Source organism: Leucopleurus acutus (genome assembly GCF_964270905.1).
Source record: "Leucopleurus acutus genome assembly, chromosome: 2".
In the NCBI taxonomy this organism is placed as follows: domain Eukaryota; kingdom Metazoa; phylum Chordata; class Mammalia; order Artiodactyla; family Delphinidae; genus Leucopleurus; species Leucopleurus acutus.
In genome coordinates this window covers 168744908-168768475 of record NC_139143.1, presented here as the reverse complement: position 1 = coordinate 168768475, position 23568 = coordinate 168744908, and the positions used below count along the sequence as shown (strand labels likewise).

General features: G+C 50.0%; 2 pseudogenes across 2 annotated transcripts in view; one reads left to right on the top strand and one right to left on the bottom strand.

The window, feature by feature from the left end:
• LOC309958265 (antizyme inhibitor 2-like) overlaps window positions 1-20133 on the top strand; it is a 41529-nt pseudogene extending 21396 nt beyond the window's left edge. The window contains exons 4-9 of the transcript in view: window positions 13054-13226; window positions 13833-13966; window positions 15000-15164; window positions 15666-15813; window positions 18921-19020; window positions 19879-20133. The product of the transcript in view is annotated as an antizyme inhibitor 2-like (transcript). The remainder of the gene's footprint in view (window positions 1-13053; window positions 13227-13832; window positions 13967-14999; window positions 15165-15665; window positions 15814-18920; window positions 19021-19878) is intronic.
• The window catches only part of LOC309974959 (methylosome protein WDR77-like), a 462921-nt pseudogene that overhangs the window by 75322 nt on the left and 364031 nt on the right, over window positions 1-23568 (bottom strand). The window lies entirely within an intron of this gene.

The following is a 23568-nucleotide window of genomic DNA, read 5'->3' as shown; positions in this document are numbered from 1 at the left end:
CCTAACCATTCTGATCCCACTGGGGCCCTGCTGTCCACGATGGTAACCATGTTGCTGCCTCTGCGGCCAAGTGCTGTTACTTGGCCTGTACTATCCTCCAGGACCTCATCTCATCTTTCCCTTTGAAATAAGAAAGTCCATTTCAATGGCAGAATTTCCGTCCTTTATCTCTGGCTTAGAGAGTGATTTGCAAAGAAACTACTACTCTTTTGGCTGATGTGACTCTCAATGCATTTCTCAGTCCTTGGAGAAGTCATGTTCTCCTGAACCTCTACAGGAAACGTAGTTAAACGGTGGATGAGCTGCTTGGATGCTCTCCTTAAATCTCTGGATTCCTTCCTCTGTATGAAACCAGGGAATTTATGGCATTCGACCTCACTTACTGCAGGCCACCATGGAGTTCAGGTTTAGCTAATCAACCACTCCCGGAGGTTTGAGCGAGCACCTGGATGGTGACTGCAGGTAAGTGAACCATATGGATAAACTGATCTGATCTAAAGTTATGTTCCTCCCTTCTGTGTCTAACACCCTCAGCGTCCATTCCCACACAGATTCTACAGGTTTTTGTTAATGTAAATTGATTAAACCTTTAGATTATTTTGGTATGGCAGTGTTCCCCTCTAGGGTTTGACATTACTGGGGTACCCTTGGGGTGTGCTGTTAAAGAATTTGAAGCAATGAAGGGTGTGGGGGAGTGCATGAAGAGATTACTGTCACTTACAACCCTCCCGCAAGGTCATAACAGGGACCTTTAGAGAGTCAGAAACAGCCTCATCAGTGCCAGGAAAAGGGTTAACTGTGCTGACAAGGGAGGCTTGACGTATTCTGTGGGTTTGAAGCACTTTGAGACATCGAAAGCTCCACGTACGTCTTTATTACAGTTCTTACGATGCATGTTTTCTAAGTCAATCCTTCAACGTTCATATGTCACCAGAGGCCTGATATAGCTGTGAAAATGTGAATCTTAAGTGTACAGCTGAATGAATGTATATACACAATATATACATGAATATATATGTATGTGTATATGCATATATAAAAAGGTGAATATATATGCCAATGATCCCCAGCTTGTGAGGGTTCGACTTACAATTTTTTGACTTTATGGTGGTGTGAAAGTGGTACACATTCAGTAGAAACCATATTTCCGATTTTGAATTTTGATCTTTTCCTGGACTAGCATATTCGGTTCCATACTCCCTTGTGATGCTGAGCGTGGCAGCAACTGACCGCAGCTCCCTCCCACGAGGTCACCAGGATAAACAGCTGATACATTTACAACCATTCTGTACCCACACAACCATTCTGTTTTTCACTTTCAGTGCAGTTCTCAATACATTACATGAGGTATTCAACACTTTATTATAAAATAGGCTTTGTGCTAGATGGTTTTGCCCAACTGTAGGCTAAAGTCAGTGTTCTGAGCATGTTTAAGGTAGGATGGGCTAAGCTATGATGTTCAGTAGCTGAGTGTATTAGATGCATTTTCAACTTAAGATATTTTCAACTTCTAATGGGTTTATTGGGACATAACCCCATTGTTAGTAGGGGAGGATCTGTAAGTATATTCTGTATTACCACTGGTAGAACAAGATATAAGATATAGGACATTTCCAGGAACCCAGAAGGCTCTCTCACACTCCCTCCCTGCCAGTAGCCTCCTACCCAGAGGTAATGACTCTTCTGACTACTGTCAGAGTAGATTAATTTTACTTGTTTTTGAACTTCATATAAATAAAATCATGAAGTATGTATGTATTGTTATTTTGGGTCTGCCTTTTTTTTTTTTTTTTTTTGCTCTACATATGTCTGTGAGATTTACTCATGGTTTTACAATTAGCATTAGTTTGTTCTTTTTCATTGCTGTGTAGTATTCCATGAGATATATATGAATTTATTTGTCAGTTCTATGATTGATTGACTTTTAGATTGTAGCCAGTTTGGCGATATTATAACTTGATATGATTTTGTACACGTCTTTTGGTGGACATATTTCTGTTGAGTATTTCTTATTTCTTTTGAGTGTATACTCAGAAATGGAATTGCTGAGTCATAGGATGGGTGTATGTTTAACTTTAGTAGATGCGTGTGTGTGTGCGTGCACGCGCGCACATGAGGTAAGGCTATAAATTAACTGATGTTGTGAGATGGCAACTTGCATTCTCAAACTTTTATTTCCGTTATTGGCTCATTCGTCTCTTCAGCAGCAAGAGATGAGAGATTCTTTACAGTTTAGTCATAGAAAGTTCCTGATTCTCTGGCCATGTCTTGTGCCAATAAATTACGCCTCTGAGCTTGCCATATTATTTCCCTAAATTCTCTAGGACAGGCAGAAGTTACTCCACCCCAAATACTGGTATTCCTTCTGCCTTTTGTGCCATTTTATGGCGCTAGACATTTGGTCCTTAAAGCCTTACTTTCAATGGGAACTTCATTCCAACTGACAACAGGCAACAATTTAATTAACCACCGCTTCACCATCACACACCGTGGCGGTGGCTACAGTCACTTTTGTAATACTAGCCAGTCCTCATTGCCTTCAGATCAACCTGATAGAGCCCAGGTTCATGTTTTCACACATCCTCGCTGCAAGCGAACTTGGCAAAGTTGGTTTCTTGCTTCCACATTGGAGAGATGGGACTTCCAGGAGCAGTGTTCAGAGATGCCAGACATCCACAAGACACGACAAATATCCCCTATAGGGTCCATATTTAATTTTTAAGACAAAAAGTTTAAGGTCTCTGGTTTAGATGATCTCTAAGGCCCTTATCTTGCCAACATTATTATCATTATCATTAACTACAATTTAAGTACTTAACCAGTGTCATGAAGGCACTAAACTATGGGCTTTCCATGCATTATCTCATTTACTCTCCATGGTCCTATTAAGTAGATTTTATTATTATCCTGCCTCTCCCTGCCTTGGTTTCATCACCTATAAAATGGGGATAATAACTGTAACTACATCCGTAAGATTTTGTGAGTATTGAATGAGTTGATACCTGGCAGGGTGTGTGGTAGTAAGCACTCAATAAATAATTATATTATCTTCACCTCCCCCATCATCATCATCTCCATTGGGCACATTAAATTTGATGTGTTTAATCACTGAGTTATGCTGCCTTTTCATTCCCGGGAACAGAGACTCTGAGGTCAACAGAACTGGGTTCAAATTCCTGCTCTGTCTTACCAGCTGTATGACCCTGAGCAAATCTCTTCATCTTTTAGTCTAAATACAATGGGAATACTAAGTCCTCCTCTCTGGTCTCTGGTGGGGATAACAAAACTGGGGATAACTTGCGAAAAGGGAGCCTGTTTCCCCATCTTTCTGCTCTTGCCGGGACTGGCATAATCGTTGGATGTTGGTGAGTCATTCCAGCCATGCTTCAAAGAGACTCAGGACACAAGCCCGACCAGGCAGGCTGAGTGAGGTGGAGGTTCAGCTTGGAGAGGGGTCCTTGGTGCTGGGTGCTGTGTCAGTCATGATGTCTCTCTGATCAATCCTGCACTCATCCCCAAGCTAGGAGCCAACATATGGAACTTAGTCAAAGCCCCGGGGAAGACCTAGTGCTGACACATTCTGCTGTCTGTCATAGGAGCTCTGGGTAGACGGGCTGGTCCCCCAACTCACCATGTGATCTCTCAGCCTCTGTGTTACCTGTGGTGAATCTCTCTGGAACTTTGCTTCTGCACTGGGAAAACCATGGAGTTATACTAGATGGAAATCAGAGAAGGAGTTTTTGACCCAGAAAAGGAGAGACTCAGGGACATATTGATACAAATTTCAGGTCACTGAAGGGGTTCTGTGGGGGCCTGAAAGGGAGGAGGCAGGACCTAAAAGAGTCAACCAGGGGCTTCCCTGGCGGCGCAGTGGTTAAGAATCTGCCTGCCAATGCAGGGGACACGGGTTCGAGCCCTGGTCCGGGAAGATCCCACATGCCACAGAGCAACTAAGCCTGTGCACCACAACTACTGAGCCTGTGCTCTAGAGCCTGCGAGCCACAACTACTGAGCCTGTGTGCTGCAACTACTGAAGCCCGCGTGCCTAGAGCCCGTGCTCCACAACAAGAGAAGCCACCGCAATGAGGAGCCCGCGCACCACAATGAAGAGTAGCCCCCGCTCACTGCAACTAGAGAAAGCCTGCGTGCAGCAACGAAGACCCAACACAGCCAAAAATAAAAACTAAAATAAAATAAAATAAAAAAGAGTCAACCAGGAAGAGACAGAGTTTAAAGAGAGACCTCGTCATCAATCAGAGCTGTTCAAGAATAAGACTGGCTGCCTCAGGAAGTGGGGTGAGCTCCCTGTCCCTGGGGGGTACGCAAACAACCTAGTGGGATGATGACCTATTTAGGAAGTTGAAAAGAGGATTTATACCAAGAGACAGGGAGGTTCGACCACATATCTTTTCAGGTCTAAGATGTTTGGTTCAGAGATTCTGACAATCAAAGAGTGTGTGCATTTAAGAATCTACCTTGTAGGTGCTTCTTATCATACCCTTTCCATGGGTGAGAATCCTGACGCTTAGAGTAGATAAATCGCTTTCTAGGTTTCTAGATTTGATTCAAACTCAGACTGGCAGGTTTGCAAGATCTATGTTCTGTCTGTTTTACCCAGGGCTGGACTGGGAGCCACTTTGTAGGTTAGTAATATTGTGGTGTCTCTTTAAGTGAATATTCTTTTTTCTTTTTAATGGTGCTAATATCTGATTTTTCTTACTTTTTTAAAAATAGATCTTTATTGGGGTATAATTGCTTCACAATACTGTATTAGTTTCTGTTGTACAACAAAGTGAATCAGCCATATGCATACATATACCCCCATCTCCCCTCCCTCTTGATCCTCCATCCCACCCTCCCTATTCCACTCCTCTAAGTCATCACAAAGCTCAGAGCTGATACCCCTGTGCTATGCTGCTGCTTCCCACTACCTAACTATTCTACATTCGGTAGTGTATATATGTCGATGTTACTCTCACTTCACCCCAGCTTCTCCCTCCCCACCCCGTGTCCTCAAGTCCATTCTCTATGTCTACGTCTTTATTCCTGCCCTGCCACTAGGTTCATCAGTACCATTTTGTTTTAGATTCCATATGTGTGTTAGCATACAGTATTTGTTTTTCTCTTTCTGACTTACTTCACTCTGTAGGACAGACTCTAGGGCCATCTACCTCATTACAAATAACTCAATTTCGTTTCTTTTTATGGCTGAGTAATATTCCATTGTATATATGTGCCACATCTTCTTTATCCATTCATCTGTGATGGACATTTAGGTTGGTTCCATGTCCTGGCTATTGTAAATAGTGCTGCAATGAACATTGTGGTACATGTCTCTTTTTTTTTTTTTTTTTTGCGGTACGCAGGCCTCTCACTGTTGTGGCCTCTCCTGTTGCGGAGCACAGGCTCCAGATGCACAGGCTCAGAGGCCATGGCTCACCGGACTGGAGCACGAACCTGCGTCCCCTGCATTGGCAGGCGGACTCTCAACCACTGCGCCACCAGGGAAGCCCAACATGTCTCTTTTTGAATTATGGTTTTCTCAGGGTATATGCCCAGTAGTGGGATTGCTGGGTCATACAGTAGTTCTATTTTTAGTTCTTTAAGGAACCTCCATACTGTTCTCCATAGTGGCTGTATCAATTTACATTCCCACCAACAGTGCAGGAGCGTTCTTTTTTCACCACACCCTTTCCAGCATTTATTGTTTCTAGATGTTTTAATAATGGCCATTCTGACCAGTGTGAGGTGATACCTCATTGCAGTTTTGATTTGCATTTCTCTAATAATTAGTGATGTTGAGCATCTTTTCATGTGCCTCTTGGCCATCTGTATATCTTCTTTGGTGAAATGTCTATTTAGGTCTTCTGCCGATTTTTTAATTGAATTGTTTGTTTTTTTGATATTGAGCTCCATGAGCTGTTTATATATTTTGGAGATTAATCTCTTGTCCATTGTTTCATTTGCAAATATTTTCTCCTATTCCGAGGGTTGTCTTTTCATCTTGTTTATGGTTTCCTTTGCTGTGCAAAAGCTTTGAAGTTTCATTAGGTCCCATTTGTTTATTTTTGTTTTTGTTTCCATTACTCTAGGAGGTGGGTCAAAAATGATCTTGCTGTGGTTTATGTCAAAGAGTGTTTTTCCTGTGTTTTCCTCTAAGAGTTACAGTGTCTGGTCTTACATTTAGGTCTTTAATCCATTTGGAGTTTATCTTTGTGTATGTTGTTAGGGAGTATTCTAATTTCATTCTTTTACGTGTAGCTGTCCAGTTTTCCCAGCATTACTTATTGAAGAGGCTATCTTTTCTCCATTGTATGTTCTTGCCTCCTTTGTCAAAGATAAGGTGACCATATGTGCATGGGTTTATCTCTGGGCTTTCTATCCTGTACCATTGATCTATATTTCTGTTTTTGTGCCAGTACCATACTGTCTTGATTACTGTAGCTTTGTAGTATAGTTTGAAGTCAGGGAGCCTGATTTCTCCAGCTCCGTTTTTCTTTCTCAAGATTGCTTTGGCTATTCAAGGTCTTTTGTGTTTCCATACAAATTGTAAAATTTTTGTTCTAATTCTGTGAAGAATGCCATTGGTAGTTTGATAGGGATTACATTGAATCTGTAGATTGCTTTGGGTAGTATAGTCATTTTCACAGTATTGATTCTTCCAATCCAAGAACATGGTATGAATATTCTTTTTTAAAATATATTTTGAGATATTCACATACCACACATTTCACCCATTTAAAGTGTACAATTCTCTATTTTTTTTGGTATCTTCATGGTGTTGTGCAACCATTGCCACAATCTAATGTTTATATGTTTTTGTCACCCCAGAAAGAAATCCCGTATACATTAACAGTCTCTCCCCATATCTAAGAAACCATTGCCTGATCCAACATCATGAATATACTCCTATCTTGTCTTCTAAGAGTTTTATAGTTTTAGCTCTTATATTTGGGTCTTTCATCCACTTTGAGTTAACGTTTATGTACGGTATGAAGTAGCAGTCCACTTCATTCTTTTACATGTGGATACCCCATGGTTCCAGCATTAAATAAATGTTCCTTGAATATCTGTTTAACATTCATTCAGAGGAAGTTGTACAGAGAGAGGGTAGAAGTATGGGCTTGCTGGTAACAGGAGGCCCTGCTGGTGACCCCACCTCTCCCTTCTGTCTTAAGCAATTCAGCTCTGCCCAAACTTGCAGCCTTTCTTGCAAAGCAAAAGCCCTGCAGTTTACCACACCCACCCGCTCCTGAAGCCAGGGTGAGTGTCCCCTCACCCCGTGTGACCTACCAAAGTTTGACTTCCAATCTCTTACTGAGTTTTGGTGACATTCAGTTTTCTTCTCTGGCTTTTCTTCTCTCCCTTCATTTCCTGGGTGTTTTGGTGCCTCAGCAACTGAGCTGACCCACTCTTGAATTTAACCCTGAACAAATGATTCCCGTAAGCAAAAGAAAGCATGATTTGAACATGTGATGGAAGAGCGTTCCCAGCAAAGGGAACACACAAGCCAAGAAAGCAAGCACTGCAGCTCTGGAGAGAGAGCGCAGACATCACCAGGGTGGTGTATATAGCTGGCGAGGCTGGGAAATGGACAAGGAGCATCGCTCGGGATTGTGTATTTAGGGGGAAAGGGGGAGCTGGTTCAGAACTGAAAGGCTCTCCATCTGCAAGTGTCTAGCTCGCTCGAGATCAGGTCCGGATTTGAGATCGTCTTATTAGAAGGGTTCTTTGTATGCTGGATGCCACATTTTGCACCCTCCTCCCCATTTTCACATCTGTAATATCAGGCTAATACTTGGCTTGTATTATACATCAACTTTGAAGCCCAGCAAATTCCCACCTCCTTTCTTCCACCACTACATTCCTTTCTACTCCTGGGGTCCAAGCTTGTTCCCACCTCTGAGCCTTTGCACCAGCAGTTAGACACCTGGAATGCTCTGCCCAGTATTGGCCTGGCTGGCACCTTCTCACCCTCGAGGGCTCAGGTAAATGTCTCTACCTGTAAGGAGCCTCCAACCACCTGTGATCATCCTGGGTCTGCTTGCCCTCCTCCCCATCCATTCTCTGTCCCTCCCTGACTCTGTCCCATCTCCCAGGGGGACTGGCTTCCAGCAGGGGTCAGCCACTGGGGGGCACTGTCATGAGGCTGGGAGGCCACAGGAGAAACCAGGCTGTGTCTCCTCCACCTCTCTGTCCCAGGTAGCTTCCTAGGCAGTGGCTGTGTCTCCGTGGTTCCAACTTCCTCGAAGTGACCTCTGACTCCGGCTTGGGGAACATCACTTTTCCCTTTGCCCCTCCAGTCCAGGCATGGGAATAACTGCCTGCCAGGATCCAGGTTGCTTCACTGTTCCCTGTTTGGCCCTCAGCTGCTCCATCACCTGTGGAAACAATCCTCTGCATTAAATTGTCTCTGTTGTGAATAGCTGAAGTGGCTTTATTTTCCTGCTTAGACCCTAACTAACGTGTGTCCCCTCCAAGCTAACGTGTGTCCCCAACTGTCTTCTTGAGTTCAAGGGACACAGGGCCTTCCTCCTCAAGCTGCTGCAGGGGTAGGACTGAGGGCCCAGGTTCTGTATCCCTGAGATGCTCAGTACCTCCGCCACCCAGGTCTGGGCTGAGCAGCGGTCAAGAGAGGCCCAGGGACCACACAGGTGGGTCCAGCCTGAAGGAGGAGGGGCTGCCTGGGTTGGTGGAGGCAGTTGGGAGAGACAAGCAGGTGACAGAGTGAGCCCTGGCAGCCTGCATGGGAAGGTAGAGAGACAAGGAGACGAGGCGCCCAGGTGGTGGGTGGGAAGGGCGTGGGAGGAGGGGCATGCGGCCCAGCCCCATGGCCTGATGGGGTGTGATTGACTTTCCCATTTAGAGAGATTTTCAAAGAAATATTTAAACCCACAGAGAAAGGCAAGAATCTGCACATAAGCAGAGGCCAGTACATCCTCCAGGGCGGTGGACCCGGAATCAGATCCCACCCAGGATCTGCAGCGTGCGGAGGCGGCCTGAAGACCAAGTCCAGCACCAGCTCGCCAGGGGAGTTTTGGCCCTTTTCTCCTTCTGGCCTCTAAGCTTTCCCATGTACAGGATGGGAGAGGAGGTGGAGAAGGAGCCTAGGTCCCTTCTGGTTCTGACGGGGCTCTGCTGGTCACACATTAGCAGGAGTCTGAGCTTCACCCATGTACCTGTCACTGTGGGCAGAGCAGGGGTAGGAGAGTTACCATGGCTTGTGGGGGAACAGTTTCCGGCTGGGCTCCACTGCTTCGCGGGGATCTGGTCGGGGCCAGCTCCATCCATATGGATTTGCCTAGAGCCAAGAAGTTGGGGTCAGGCACATGGCCTCACGGGTCTCAGTGCGGGGCAAGGTGGCAGCTGTCCTCACCCCAGGCTGGCGACACCCCGCACGTTGGGTAGGCAACACACCAGGAGCGTCTTGTCCACCATTAATCCAGGTACTGAGCTCGTCCTGGTGCTGAGGTTGCAACCCCATGGGGGTCACCCATCCGTCACAGATTCGCTTTGTCCAGGTCCCACAAATGTGTAGCTGGCTCTGGGTAGAATTTGCCTCATAAGCTGTTGTGAAGACTCCATGACTGACCCACATAAAGTACTCAGCGTAATGCCTGACACTTATTTAGGGCTTAGTAATATTGGCCATTCTTGTTGCTATTATCATGATTACTGGTATATGCTGGCACCTGGCTAAACTCTTTTCACCTCATTTAATCCTCACGACCACCTGCTGGTTTATCCCCATCTTGAGGCCCCCAGAGGTGAGGTCATCTGCCCAAGAACTTACAGCATCTAAGAAGCAGTGCTAGAAGTCAGTTCCAGCGGGATCAGTCTGGGGTGAGAGTAGGTGGGGGTCTCTGTAAAAGCCTGGACTTTACTATCTTGTTTGGAATCACAGATGGGATTCATGAGGCTCTAGAAGTTAAGGGATTTGTCCTGGTCCTGCAGCAAGTTCTTCCCTCCAATCCAGGCTCTACCTGTTGCCCCTTCCTAGATGTTTAAGCTCCCAGAGCCTAAGGGGGATGGGGGGCAGGGGGCATTGACCCCTGGTGGGAGGGAAAAGGGTTGGAGGCCGCAAGTGAGCAGAAGGCCAGACAGGGCTGGCAGAAAAGAAGAGTCAGGGCAGGAGCTGGCTCCTTGCTGAGCTGCCTTCCTGGAACAGCAAGGAGGCTCTGGTCACAGCACAGAGGCGGGGTGTGAGCCTGCAGGAAGTGACGGCTGACATCCTAGAGGGTGGGCGGCCCCAAGGTGATGGCTTCAGCCTGGGAGGGACAAGGGGTCACAGAGACCTCAGCAGCCCACATGGAGAGGGAGGGCAGGCCCAGGGAGGAGGGACATGACTGGACACTGAGTGATACAGATAGGCTCACTTTTCCGTTTGGAAAAACTTCCAGCGAGGTATTTAAATGTGCCGCGGAGGGACAGCACCAGGAGAGACCAGCTCTTGCTCTGAGGCAGTGGAACCGGCCCGTGATTAGAGTCTGAGGTCCTGATTCTACCCCCTCCGGGTTTGCTGAGTCTTCCGGAGACCGCTGGGCCCCTCGGTGTTTCCATCTGTGAAGTGGGAAGGGTGGACGCCGGTTCCCAGGGTCCCTCTACTCTGATTGTCTCTGATGTTCACATATAATTGGAGTCTGACTTCACCTGTGATCCTGTCGTGTGGGTGACAAAGGAGGGTTAGTTCTCGGGGCCTGGGAGGTCTGGGCTGAGCAGGCAGGGCTGACCGAGATTTGGAAGGACAGCCTGGGGTGGTATTTGCCCTGGCCCCTGAGATCTGGGCTGAGTTCTGCTCTTCCCATGGGATTTACTGGAAGCCCAGTCGCCACAGATCCTGGCCGCCTGGGTTGTGGCTGGGGAAGCAGGTCACAATAGGCAGCAGGTGAGTCTGCGTGGGGCGTGGGGGGCATGGGTGCAGTCCCAGCTGCGGAAGCAGAGGGCCTCTGGCTGCAGGCCACCCTCACTTCGGTCTCAGGGAAGTGTGGCCAGCAGCAGGTCCAGTGGCTGCTCTAGGGAGCCCAGGTGCCAGGCCCAGCTCTGCCACTGAGCATTTGGTGACCTCGATCAAGTCCCTTCGTGTATCTGGGCCTCTCATCCCTGTGCGTAGAATGGGAACCTTGGACCTAGATCATCTCCTGGGCCCTGGCTCTGAGCCCTAAAATCTGAAGATCCTGGATTCTGCACTTATCTTTTCTGGCCTCAGTTTTCTCATCTGTGAATGGGAACACGTGTGTGGAGGAGCCCAGAAGAGGATGCCAACCCTCTCTTCTGTGCGCACAGCCTATGTATCTGGCTTGGTCCCCCACCAGGTCTCTGAAGCAGGCTGGACCAGGCCAGTGGCCCATTTTACAGATGGGAAAATTCACGAGGGCTCTGTGGAGCTCTTGTGGCTGAAGGGGAGGGCTGAGAAATTATGGCCTAGGAACTCTGGCTCTGGGGCCCTCAGGGAGCTGGGAGGAGGGAAGAGGCCCCATCCTCAGTGCAAGCCCTTTCCAGGATGTTGGAACTGCGCCTGGCTAAGGGCTTAGTTGGAGTGTCGGGGATGAGCACCCCCGTCGGGAACCCAAAGGAGAGTGAAGAAAGCCCTGGAAGCATGTGGCCAAAGGATCTCATCAATCTGGAGGCTGGGGAAACTGCCTGGCAGGTCCTAAAGATCAGGGAGCTCTCCGATTTGGTAGGGAGGGAGGGGGAGGGGAGGAAAGAGGAGGGAGCGAAAGGGGAGAGTAGGGAGGGAAGAGGGTGTCTCAGTCTCTACTTGGTGGGCAAGAAATAAGACTTTCTGTTTTACAGTTTTATGTCCGTCTCCTAGGTCTTATTCCAAGGCTGTGTTCTGCTGGGGGTGATGGAATATTTCTGTCCCCTTCTAGCTCTCTCCCCACCCCACCACTTGGAGTTTTACCCCGTGCCAAGCTGTCTGGTTGAGGGTTGGAGCTCTGATCTACAAAGATTGTTGCCCTCTTGTCCCTCTATTTTTTTTTTTTTTTTTTTTTTGCGGTACGCGGGCCTCTTACCGTTGTGGCCTCTCCCGTTGCGGAGCACAGGCTCTGGACGCGCAGGCTCAGCGGCCATGGCTCACGAGCCCAGCTGCTCCGCGGCACGTGGGATCTTCCCGGACCGGGGCACGAACCCGTGTCCCCTGCATCGGCAGGCGGACTCTCGACCACTGCGCCACCAGGGAAGCCCTGTGCCTCTATTTTAAGAGTTAGAAGGCCTGGCGTCAAATCCTGTCTTTGCCGTGTACTTGCTCTGTGACCTTGAGCCAGTGACTTCCTCTGTCTGAGCCTTTGTTTCCCGATCTCTGAAATGGCAACAGCAATAGTACTTACTGCATAGAGTTGTTCTGAGGATTAGATGAGATAACCCACTACCCAGCCTTCTCTTCCTCTTTCCCTGTGCTGGCAGGATCGCCAAGACCCCTTCATGGTGATTGACCTGGGCATGCTGGCCCGCCGCCATCAGGTCTTCCGCCAGGCCCTGCCTCGGGTCTCACCCTTCTATGTGGTGAAGTGCAACAGCAGCCCCTGGGTGCTGCGTGACCTGGCCACCCTGGGCACTGGCTTCGACTGTGCCAGCCAGGTGAGCCTGGGCCCAAGGCCAATTGTCTCATTCACGGACCTGACACTTCCTGGGAAAAAAAGGCCAGTTGCCAGGGGTCCTGGAGTGGGGACGGCAGCACCTTGAACATAATCCTCAATTGTTTGGGAAGGAATAAATGAATGAACTATGGGTGTGGTCAACATCCCACTGGTCCGCGTGACTAAGGCAGACAGCCTGAGCCAATGAGTGGAAGCACAAGCTTGAAGCCACAGAACCCGTTCCTGTCCTGGCACAGCCATTTCACCTGAGCCTCAGTTCCTTCCTCTTGAAAATGGCGCCAACTCTACTTTCCTTAGAAGAGTCTAGAAGCTTAAAGAGCACAATTTGTGCTCAGCGCACTGCATGGTAGGGGTTCAGTCAAGGGCAACCCCTTTTACTCATGCCCAGGCTTCCTGTCCCCAAAGAGTAAAGGGCAGTGAGGCAGCCCCCTACTCTGGCTGTTACCCATGCCAGGTGGAGCTGGAGCAGGGGCTGGGCCTGGGCGTGGCCCCCTCTCGTATCATCTATGCCAACCCCTGCAAGCCTGTCTCGCACATCGAGTACGCTGCCCGCCATGGGGTGCGGTTCCTGACCTTCAACAGTGAGGGGGAGCTAATCAAGGTGGCCCAGCACCACCCTGGGGCCAGGTGAGACCAGTGGAGGAGGGGCGGTGCAAACAGGTGGAGACAGGTAGAGCAAGGAACCTCAAGCCTGGGACCCCAACAGATGGAGTTGGGCTGCAGGAACCAGATGAAGGTGGTCCCATACGGTGACTGGCACAGACCCAAGCAGCAAAGTACAAGAATTTGGGTCAGTGGCCCGATGCCTTCCCTGGTACACATTGGTGCTAAATAAACGTTGCCTGTGTCTGCATAGACACTAGGCAGAGCCTAGCATTAGGCAGTCTGGCATAAGGCAACATCATGGAAAAGGCACGGAGTTGGGGAGACCAGGGCTCACATTTCAGTTTCAGTTGTCACATGCTGTGTGATCTTGGGAAAGTTATTTAACATCTCTGATCCTGTAACGTGGAGACCTATGGAAGGTGTATTTATAATTTTATCCTTTTCCTGCTTTTTCTTGCCTGGGCAGAAGTCTGTAAGTAGTGAGTGTGTTCACTCCTTGGGACTCCACGGCTGGACACTCCAGAGGAACTAGGCGGGGGTGGGTGGGAAGCTGGAGGGAGGTTGGGTCGGGGGCATCGGGGCTCATGTGCCTAAGAACCCCTGGCATCCTTTGCACCCCTTTCCCAGGCTGGTCCTCCGGCTGTGGACCCAGGACAGTGAGAGCATCTTGCCTTGAGCGCCAAGTTTGGGGCCAGCCTGGAGGTGTGTGAACATATGCTGAAGTCCGCCAGAGACCTGGGGTTGGCGGTGGTTGGAACCAGGTGCGCGCACTGGCTTTCCCTGCCTGGGAGGCAGGAGTCCTGGCTTCCACTGTCGATCTCCAGCTTATTGGACACCCTCCGGTCAGCTGAGGCCCCTCTGGACCTCGTGATGCTCCATCTGTGCTCAGTGAAGAACCTGGATCTTATCTGGGAATGGGAGGGGCAAAGGAGGCACAGGCCCTGGGTGCAAAATTTAAGGGGACGTTAAAACACTTAGTACTCTAGATAAATAACATTTTAATACAATATTTGAAAAAATAAAAAATAATGCAAAAAAAATTCATAATGAGGAAAATATCAAAATTTTAACTGAAGACAGGACTGGCATTTCTGATTTTTCCTTTTGCTTCAGGGTTCAATTACTATTACCAATCTTGTCTTTATTTACATTATTTATTTATTCATTTAATATTTATGTATGTGTGTATGTACGTATTTATTTTGGCTGCACCGGGTCTTTGCTGTGGCATGCGGGATCTTTGTTGCAGCATGCAGATCTTTAGCTGCAGCATGTGGGCTTCTTAGTTGCAGTATGCATGCAGGATCTAGTTCCCCGACCAGGGATCAATCCCGGGCCCCCTGCTTTGGGAGCACCGAGTCTTACCCACTGGACCGCCAGGGAAGTCCCTATTTACATTTTTAATGTTTTATTCATTAGTGATGTTTCTGAATCAATGTTGCTCTTTACAACGATCGCGTTAAATGTTCTTTATCTTGCTTCCCTAGTGTTGTGGCACCCCCTGGACTTTTGCACTGGCCTCACCCTACCCAGCTCTGATTGGTTCCTCAGCCCGCCCTGCCCTCCAGCATGGGGATTCGGGGTTCTGAGCACACTCCTTCCAAGGTGGAAGAGAAAGGGAGCCCCTGCAATGAGGCACTGGGAGGGGCCTGCTAAGAGAGGTGACCGCCACCCAAACGTGAGCGCCCCAACTCAAGGATGACCATGTGTCAGTGTTTCTGACCCTGTCTGTCTTCCTACTGACCCTTGCTTTTTCACATGTGTTTCTCTACATGTCACTCAACATGTGTTCAGCTTCCACGAGGGCTCAAGATGCCAGGCACCCCATAGCTTCACGCAGGCCATCACCAATGCCAGCGCGTGTTTGAGATGGGCTGCGGGGTCAGGCATGACATGAGTCTCCTGGACATCGGAGGGGGCTTCCCTGGAGAGGAGGGCTCTGACTCTAAGTTTGAGGAGGTGAGAGGGGAGTATGAGAGGGAGCCAGGTGTCCCAGTCTGGGTTTAGGGGACAGAGTGTGTGTGTTTGGGGAGCTCGTGGAACTGTGAGTCGTATGCGCGTATATAGCTGGGATTTGTCTGACTATACTTACACAGCCTGTGTGCATATATGAGCACGTGCATATCTGGCTCCGTGTCTTTCTTTAGACATGTTAGTTGCTATCCCCAGTTAAGCTACAGTCAGGTAGAAGTTTGCTATCCCTGAGACCCAGGGAACATTTCATCTTCACTGACTGTGTATTAATTTAAATGGTTCCAGATTCAGACATCTCAGGGTGCTATGTGCTATGTGCCCTTGGACAAGTTACTTCCCCACTCTGGGCCACAGTTTCTACCTGTTTCCTCCCTAGTAAAATGGCACACAGCTCCCACACAGCTGTCATGGGAATCAAGGGAGACGACGCAGGTAAAGCTCCCACAGAGGGACCGGCCACATTAGGCTCTGAGTCCACCCCTGCAGATGGTGGGAGTGATCAACACCGCCCTGGCCCAGGACTTTCCCTAGGGGAGAGGCGTCGAGGTCATCGCAGAGCCCGGCCGCTTCTACGCAGCATCTGTCTGCATGATCGCCGTCAACGTGATTGCCAGGAAGGCTGTGCTGGAGCCCGGTGGGTGGGCAGGGCACTATCCAGGCGTTCCCCGGCCCTCAGGGGAGAGGATGGGCAGGGAGTCTGGGCTCCAACCCTGGGCGGCTAATTAGCAGGAAACAAGCTTCAAACTGGGTCTAGGAATGAACCTGTTAGTATCACTATTTTGTTGTTCTGAAATAGACTGGGAGGTGAGAACCAAGACAAAGGGTCTTCATTATTCCTAAGTAGCCAATGGATTTATATTGTGTTTATGGGGGTAAAGTTACAAAACACAGCCCATGAGGTTCACAGACACCATCGTGCTGGTGTGTACCTTAAATTCATCCAGCAGGCATTTTCTAACAGGTGCAAATTCTTATACCAAAAATATAGTGAGTAAATACAAATTCTTACGACAAATATAAGAAGGCACTCTCGTTGTTGTCAGGCTTGAAGGTTAAGGGTGACATCTATAGGGTAACGGTAAACCTTTGACAATTGAGGTTAACCACCACAGGGGAGTTTTTTGATTGTTATTTTTGCAGCAGGAGTGGGGTGGGTTAGCTTTTCTCACAGTGAGCTAACCAGAAACTCCATTTCATGATGAGATGGAGAATAGATGTCTCCCGCTGGCTTAGTGCTTTTATTCTCTGTGGCTGTATGATAATGGACATGTAAATATTTATAACCTGCTTGAGTCTCCTCCTTTATCCTTTTTGACAAATGATCGGCCCACAGCTTTGTAATCCCTGAGGCACTTGTGTCAGCCGGTTGCCATTTCTTCACAAAATGTCTCATTAAAGATTATTGTGATAGGAAGCATTTGATTTCAAGCCATCATTTAACAAAAGTCTAAGTATTAGGGGCTTATAATTATTATTTTAAAAATTTATATCTTTATTATGGTACGGGGTAATTTGTGTGTGTGTGTGTGTGTGTGTGTTTTGGCCGACCCACATGGCATACGGGATCTTAGTTACCGGATCAGGGATTGAACCCGTGCCCCCTGCAGTGGAAGCGCGGAGTCTTAACCACTGATCCGCCAGGGAAGTCCCTAGGGGCCTGTTATTTTTATTTCCACAATAACAAGAGATGCCAATTATTAAGTATCTGTTATGTGTGAAAAACATATTTTCTCTCATTTCTGCTCCACAACCCTGTGAAATAATTTAGGGGCATTCCCATTTTACGGGTAGAGATAGTGAGGCTCAGAGAGAGGAAGTAACTTGTCTGAGGCAGCACAGCTAGCTAGTGGTGCAGCTGGACCTGGGTCTGTCTGATTCAAACACTGGTGCACTTGGATTTGTACTACATGCCAAGCAGAGTTGGGCTTTTGACCTTAGGGATGTCTTGACTACCTCTCGTGACCAACTAGTTTAGGGACAACTGGGGCTGTGGCTACAGGAGATGGGATCGGTGACGGCAGCTAAGAAAGCAGGGAGGGGATGGTGGGAAGTACACCGGGGAGGGGGCAGAAAAAACAATATTCAGAAAGATCGGGCATATAAATGCCCAAATGTTATGAAATGCTCCAAATGTTAAAAGAGATCAGCACAAAATCCTGAGTTTAGATTCAAGAAAGCAGTGTTCTAAGAACAGATGAAGAGTGGTTGTGAAGGAACCGGCTTGGTAGTAGGTCCTGTCCAAAGGATCTGGGGGTCATAGGTGACCACCAGCTCAGCATGCATCAGGAGTATGATGGAGCTGGAGAGAAAGCTGCCACACGCTTACTTCGGTAACATCAATAGAGGCAGAGTGTTTAGATGGAGGAGGTGACAATTGTGCTGTACCCTGTGCTTGTCAGAGTTGGGCACTGTTTTTGTTCTAATCAGGTTATGTAAGACATGGAAATAACTGTCATGAAGGAGAGGTTATTACTCACAAGTTTCCTCTGGAGAAACCAGAGGCATGGCAGGCTACACAGGGCCACAAGGGGAAGGACCGGAGTGGTTCAGCGGGCAGAAGGACAAAGGGGAAAGCCAGGCCAGAGCCTCTACTGTAGTTTTCAAGGATAGGAGTGGGTGAGGCAGGGTGAGCTGGATCGGCAGGTGTGGGACTGGCTAGTTTGAGCAATTTCAGCGGGTTGTGGGGGTAAGGACTGCCCTGGGGCCACTAGCCAGAGGTAGTGCCTCAAGTTCTGGGAGCTCCATCTAGGAGGCAGTTTGTGGTATGGACGCTGAATTGGTTGGCTTGCACAGGAAAGGCGCTCTTGTAAGGCAGTCGTTTGCTATCTCTAGGAATTAACCACCCCGGGGAGGAGCAGTCTCTCCAAGGTCAGCAAGGCCCCAGATGCCAAAGCATGGAGAACATGTAGTTTACACAGGCACCCCTTTGAGGAAGGAAACTGACAAATTAGCACATCACTGAGGAGCAACCATGATGGAATTAGGTCGTGAAGGGCCGTTTGCCCCCAGTTTTTTTTGTTTTGCTTTGTTTTGGTTTCTTTTGCGATATGCGGGCCTCTCACTGTTGTGGCCTCTCCCGTTGCGGAGCACAGGCTCCGGATGCGCAGGCTCAGTGGCCATGACTCACGGGCCCAACCGCTCCATGGCATGTGAGATCTTCCCAGACCGGGGCACGAACCCGTGTCCCCTGCATCGGCAGGTGGACTCTCAACCACTGCGCCACCAGGGAAGCCCTGCCCCCAGTTTTGACTCATGCAGCAGGGGCTCAGGGAACCTGGTCTAAGGTGAGGGCAGAGTACCTGAGACCTGTGGCCTGGGGACAAATCTCAGACCTGCCACAGTCTCCTGTGTGACTTCTGACGAGACTCAGTTTTCTCAACTGTAAACCAGGGCTCATTGTACCTACTCAGGGTGTAGTTACAGGTTAAATAGCTTAATACATGTAGAGAGCTTGGAACAATGCCTGGGCTATATCTCATGGTATGTTAGTTAGATTATTCTTATGAGGAGAGGAGGAAAAGGGGCAACACCCTGATGCGGGGAGCAGAGGGGCAGTGGGAGAGCAGAGGACAGGCCCCTACCGTGCATGGGTTCAGAGAAGGCTCCTGGAACAGGGAACAGAGGTTATTCAGCGCTGGTCAGAGGGTCAGGCCTCCCCCAAGGGTGCTGGGCTCAGGTGTTGAGGGTCAGCGGTGAGACCTGGCTGAGCACAGCTCCGTCCTGCCATCTGCCTGCTCTCAGGAGGCTACTGGAAGCTGCTGTTCTATCTCAACAACGGCCACTACGGCACATTCTGCATTTTCCCAGGGAGCCTGAACCCAGGATGCCCATTGTGGTGAAGGTAAGGAGAACTTTTTGTGGCTCTGGAACCTCCCAGCCTCTGAGACCCCCTAGTCCAGCCCTCTTTGGGCAGGGCTCCCTGCTGCCAGGGGGAGAGGCGAGAGATCTCAGATTATCGGTGGCTTGACAGATTGTCACACCTCGTGCATGTACCAAGATGTGTACGTGTGTCTGTGTGTATTGGCAGGTGCACTTCTGTGTGTGTGCCTTTCTCTGTGTGGGCCTGTCGATTTACACCTGTGCAGGAAGGGGGGTGTCCAGGTCCAGGGGTCTGTGGAGGGGTGTGTGTGCAGCTGTTTGGCTGTTTGTGTTTCCCTGTGCATTTCTCTGTGTCGCTATGTTTGTGGTTCCAGAGTCCTTGAATCTTGGAGATGCAGGAGACTTAGGAAGTAGAGATTCTCAAACTTTGCTTCACATTAGAATCATCTGGGAAACTTTCAAATACCCCTATGCCCAGACCATGCCACAGACCATTGATATCGGAACTTCTCATGGGTTGGGACCCTGACGTGATCCTCAGGCGTTTGCAGTGCAGCCAGGTTTGAGTCCCGGTATTTTGAGTGATCATTAAATAAAATCTTCCCACTTTATAAATGGGAAAACTGAGGTCCCATCTGTGTCTGCACTTGTGAACTGGCAGGGCAGGAGTGTGTCTCTAGAGCAGAAGCTCCATGAGGGCAGGGCCAAGAACAGTGCCTGGCACACAGGGACCACTCAGGAATTGGTCAGAGGGGGTGAATGACAGAGTCTTTGCTGGTACCTTCCCTCTGGTGCCCTGGGGGCATGCCCTGCAGGCTGGGGAGTGAAGGGGGGGTGTCTTCCTTCTCTGATCCCCCCCCCCGCCACCATGTCCCTGCAGGACCTCCGCCCCAAGCTGCGCCTCTTCTCTTGCACCCTCTACAGCCCCACGTGCAATGCCTTTGACAAGCTCTTCTTGAAGGAGGTGCAGCTGCCCGAGCTGGACGTGGGCGACTGGCTGGTCTTCCCCTCCATGGGCGCCTACATGTCCACCATGAGCTCCGCCTTCAGTGGCTTCCCTCTCCCCTCCCATCTGCTGCGCCACGGGACCCGAACTCAGGTGTCTGGAGGGAGGTGGAAAGGGGCTGGGCAGTGAGGGGCTCTCACCAGCATCTGAACTTGGCAAGGGGAGCTGGTGGCTGAGCTCTGGGGTCCCAGGCCCTGGAAATACCCTAGTCCCCCAACTGGCCCCAGCAAAGCCCAAGATGTCTGGCTGACCTTTGACACTGGCCTCTGCCTGTGGGGGTGACCCTGTTACAGCCTCTCCACAGGTAAGTCCAAGGTAGCCCACCTGGGCAGTTCTGACAGCCCTGATGCGTAGATGCCTTTGTGGGCAGAATCAGGCAGCCCTGTGTCCCCAGATGACCCTCAGCCCCTTGGCTAAGGTGCTCCCACCCCGCTCGGCTCTGACCATCTGCAGCTGCCCTCCGGGTTCCCTCCTCAGGTGTCCCTTCCCCACCAGCTCCAGGCTCCCTCACAGCCCCACCCCAGGATCCCCTCTGGGCCCAACCTAGGGTTTGCCTCCTTAGGTAGCAGAGGGGGCCCTAGAACACCCCTTTACTGGCACATTCCTTCCACAGGAGCCTGCTGGAGACTGCACTGTAGGCTGAGACAAGGCCAGGATGGAGGGGCTTCAGACACCTCGGTGCGCCCACGGGGGGATGCTTGGGGGCAGGGATCTGGGGTGAGGAGCAGCGTGGAGGAAACAGAGGTTTGGGTGCCTCTGAAATGATGGGCAACCTAAGGTTCAAAACTGTCTTCTGGGCTTCCCTGGTGGCGCAGTGGTTGAGAGTCCGCCTGCCGATGCGGGGGACACAAGTTCGTGCCCCGGTCCGGGGGAATCCCGCGTGCCACGGAGTGGCTGGGCCCGTGAGCCATGGCCGCCAGGCCTGCGCGTCCGGAGCCTGTGCTCCGCAACGAGAGAGGCCACAGCGGTGAGAGGCCCGCGTAACGCAAACAAACAAAAACCTGTCTTCTCCCTAAGTGGGCCTGAAGCCTAGGGTAGCTCTTCTGGGAGGCTGATCCTGCCCTGCCTGCTCCTAATCCGCTAGACCCTGGGGTGGGGCAGGGAGAGGAACCTGAGCTCTTACAAGAGTGCCCCCTGGAGGCCATGCCCTGGAATGTGAGGCAACCTGCATTGACCAGCACCTTGCGACGCTTTGGTCCTTCCTTTCCTCCAGTTAGTGACCCCTGCATTGTTCCAGAAAGGTTTACGTGAACCATAGGCACTCACCCTAGTGGAGAGAGCAGGGGCATTGGAGTCAGACAGGTCTGGAGGGGATCCAGGCTCCACCACATCCTGGCAGTGTGGTCAGAGCCTCAGTCTCCCCATCTGTGAAGTGAGGGTGAGATTAGCATTCTCCTGGCAGGGCTGTTGAGAGGATGAAGCCAGATAATGCAAATCCTCATTCAAGGTCAGTTCATGTTCACCTGCCTCTGGCTGCCCTGATCCTGGCCCTGGCCTGCTCAGAGGCCACCCCTGCCCCCACGTTCTGGCCATCCTCAGGGAGCATGCACACAGCATCTGGCCACACAGCTAATGTGCCATGTGGGTGCCTCAGACCTGACCTTGGCCTTAAGAAACGCCCAAGCTGGGAGGTTGGATGGACAAGGTGTGGATACAGCCAACTCCGAAGCGGGGCAGATGCTACTACATGTCCCCCGGGCACACTAAAACTTTAAAAACAACAGTATTTGGGGAGTTGTGAGCTCAGAAAGACAATGTATCCTACAGGGAAGGATGATGACAGAGGTAGGCGTTGGGACACATCGGGATGACCAGTCACCTTGCTGCAGCGAGGGAAGGGGAGAGAGGGCCCCAGAGGCCAAAGTCACCCACCTCCTGTGTCCTGTGTCCTTTTTTAAGCTTCGCCTGATAAGACAAGACATTCTCTGATCTCCAGCTTCTGCAAAGGGTCCTCCCCATCCACCAGAATCAGCCTTACCAACCTTGCTGCTGCCTCCCCAGCCCGGCCAAGACCAGAGGAATCTTCCGGCATCTTTGGGCTACAGAGATTTCCCCTCCAGACATCTGAGGAGAAGGGAAGGGTATCTGCACATGCCACCCAAAGAATCCAGAGGGTTCATGCAGCCTTTGGATTACGTGTTATCCATTTGTCTCCTCCAAGAGCCTGAAAACTGGGAGTGGAAACGTCTACCCTTACCTCCCCAGAGATACCTGGAAGTACAACTATGAGTGCGCTTTAGGGAAAAAATAAAGTCGTATTCAGTTGCAAGAGATGTTGGCGTGTTTTGTGTTTTGCCTTCTGGGTGCTGTACTGTGTGACTGTGGATATTCATCCATCCATCCACCCATCTGTCCATCAATCCACCCATCCATCCATCCACCCATCCATCCATCCATCCATCTATCCATCCATCCATCCATCCATCCATCTATCCACCCATACACCCATCCATCCATCCATCCATCTATCCGCCCATCCACCCATCCACCCATCCATCCATCCATCCATCTATCCATCCATCCATCCATCCATCCATCTATCCATCCATCTATCCATCCATCCATCCATAAAATAAAATGCGAGGGCCTAGGCTGTGTCTGGCACAGGTGACACGTGATGAACAAGATGGACAAAAATCCAAGTTCATGGAGCTAAACTTCCAGTTGGAAAAAGAGTATAAGCAAACACATAAATCAATGATAAAATGAAGTGGAAGCAATAAGTGCTGTGAAGAAAAATAAAGCAAGCAAGGGGACAGTGAGTGATGGAAGACAGTGCTACTTTAGGTAGAGGGGCCTGGGAGGCCTCTCTGAGGATGTAGCAGGTGAGCAGACACCTGAAGGGACCGTGTGGTTTTGCTGAGTTAGAGAGTTCCAGGCACTGGAAGCAGCAAGTCCAAAGCCAGGGATGGAGTGTTTCCCCAAAGGCAAGAAGCTGTGTGTGGGTGAGCAGAGTGAGTGAGGGAAGGTGTTGGGAAATGAGGCAGGAGGAGGGTCAGGGGCTGATCTTGTCAATTCTCAGATAAGTCAGGGATTGGACTTTCTTCTGAGGCGGGGTAAGGCGGGGAAGGGGGAGGGGGAGGCCCTGGCAAGTTTGAGCAGGTGAATGCGGTGAGAGGATGAAGAGAGAACTTGAGGGGTTCCTGCCCGTCCTGGGAAATGACGGTGGTCACAGTACAGGTGGTGAGAGGTGCCAGGTTCAGCACAGGCTGCAAAGGTCAAGTCGAGAGAATTTTTGAGGGGTCAGATGTGGGGTAAGAGGCAAAGAGAAGAGTCAAGGACAAATCCAGGGCTTTAGGCTGAAGCTGCCGGTACACAAAGGGAGATGCAGGGGAGGAGCAACAGGTTAGGAGGGGTTAAAATGGAGAGTTCAGTTTCGGAAAGGTCAGGTTTGAGACGCCTATTCAATCTCCAAATGGAGTCAGATACAAGCATTGGACTTCAGGGCAGAGGTCAGGACGGCAGATATGAACGTGGATGGGGCGTGGTCCACACTGGATGGACTTTACATTCCTGGGGCCGCCCAGCCCTGCCAGGAAGTGAGCATACAGAGAGAGGACACAA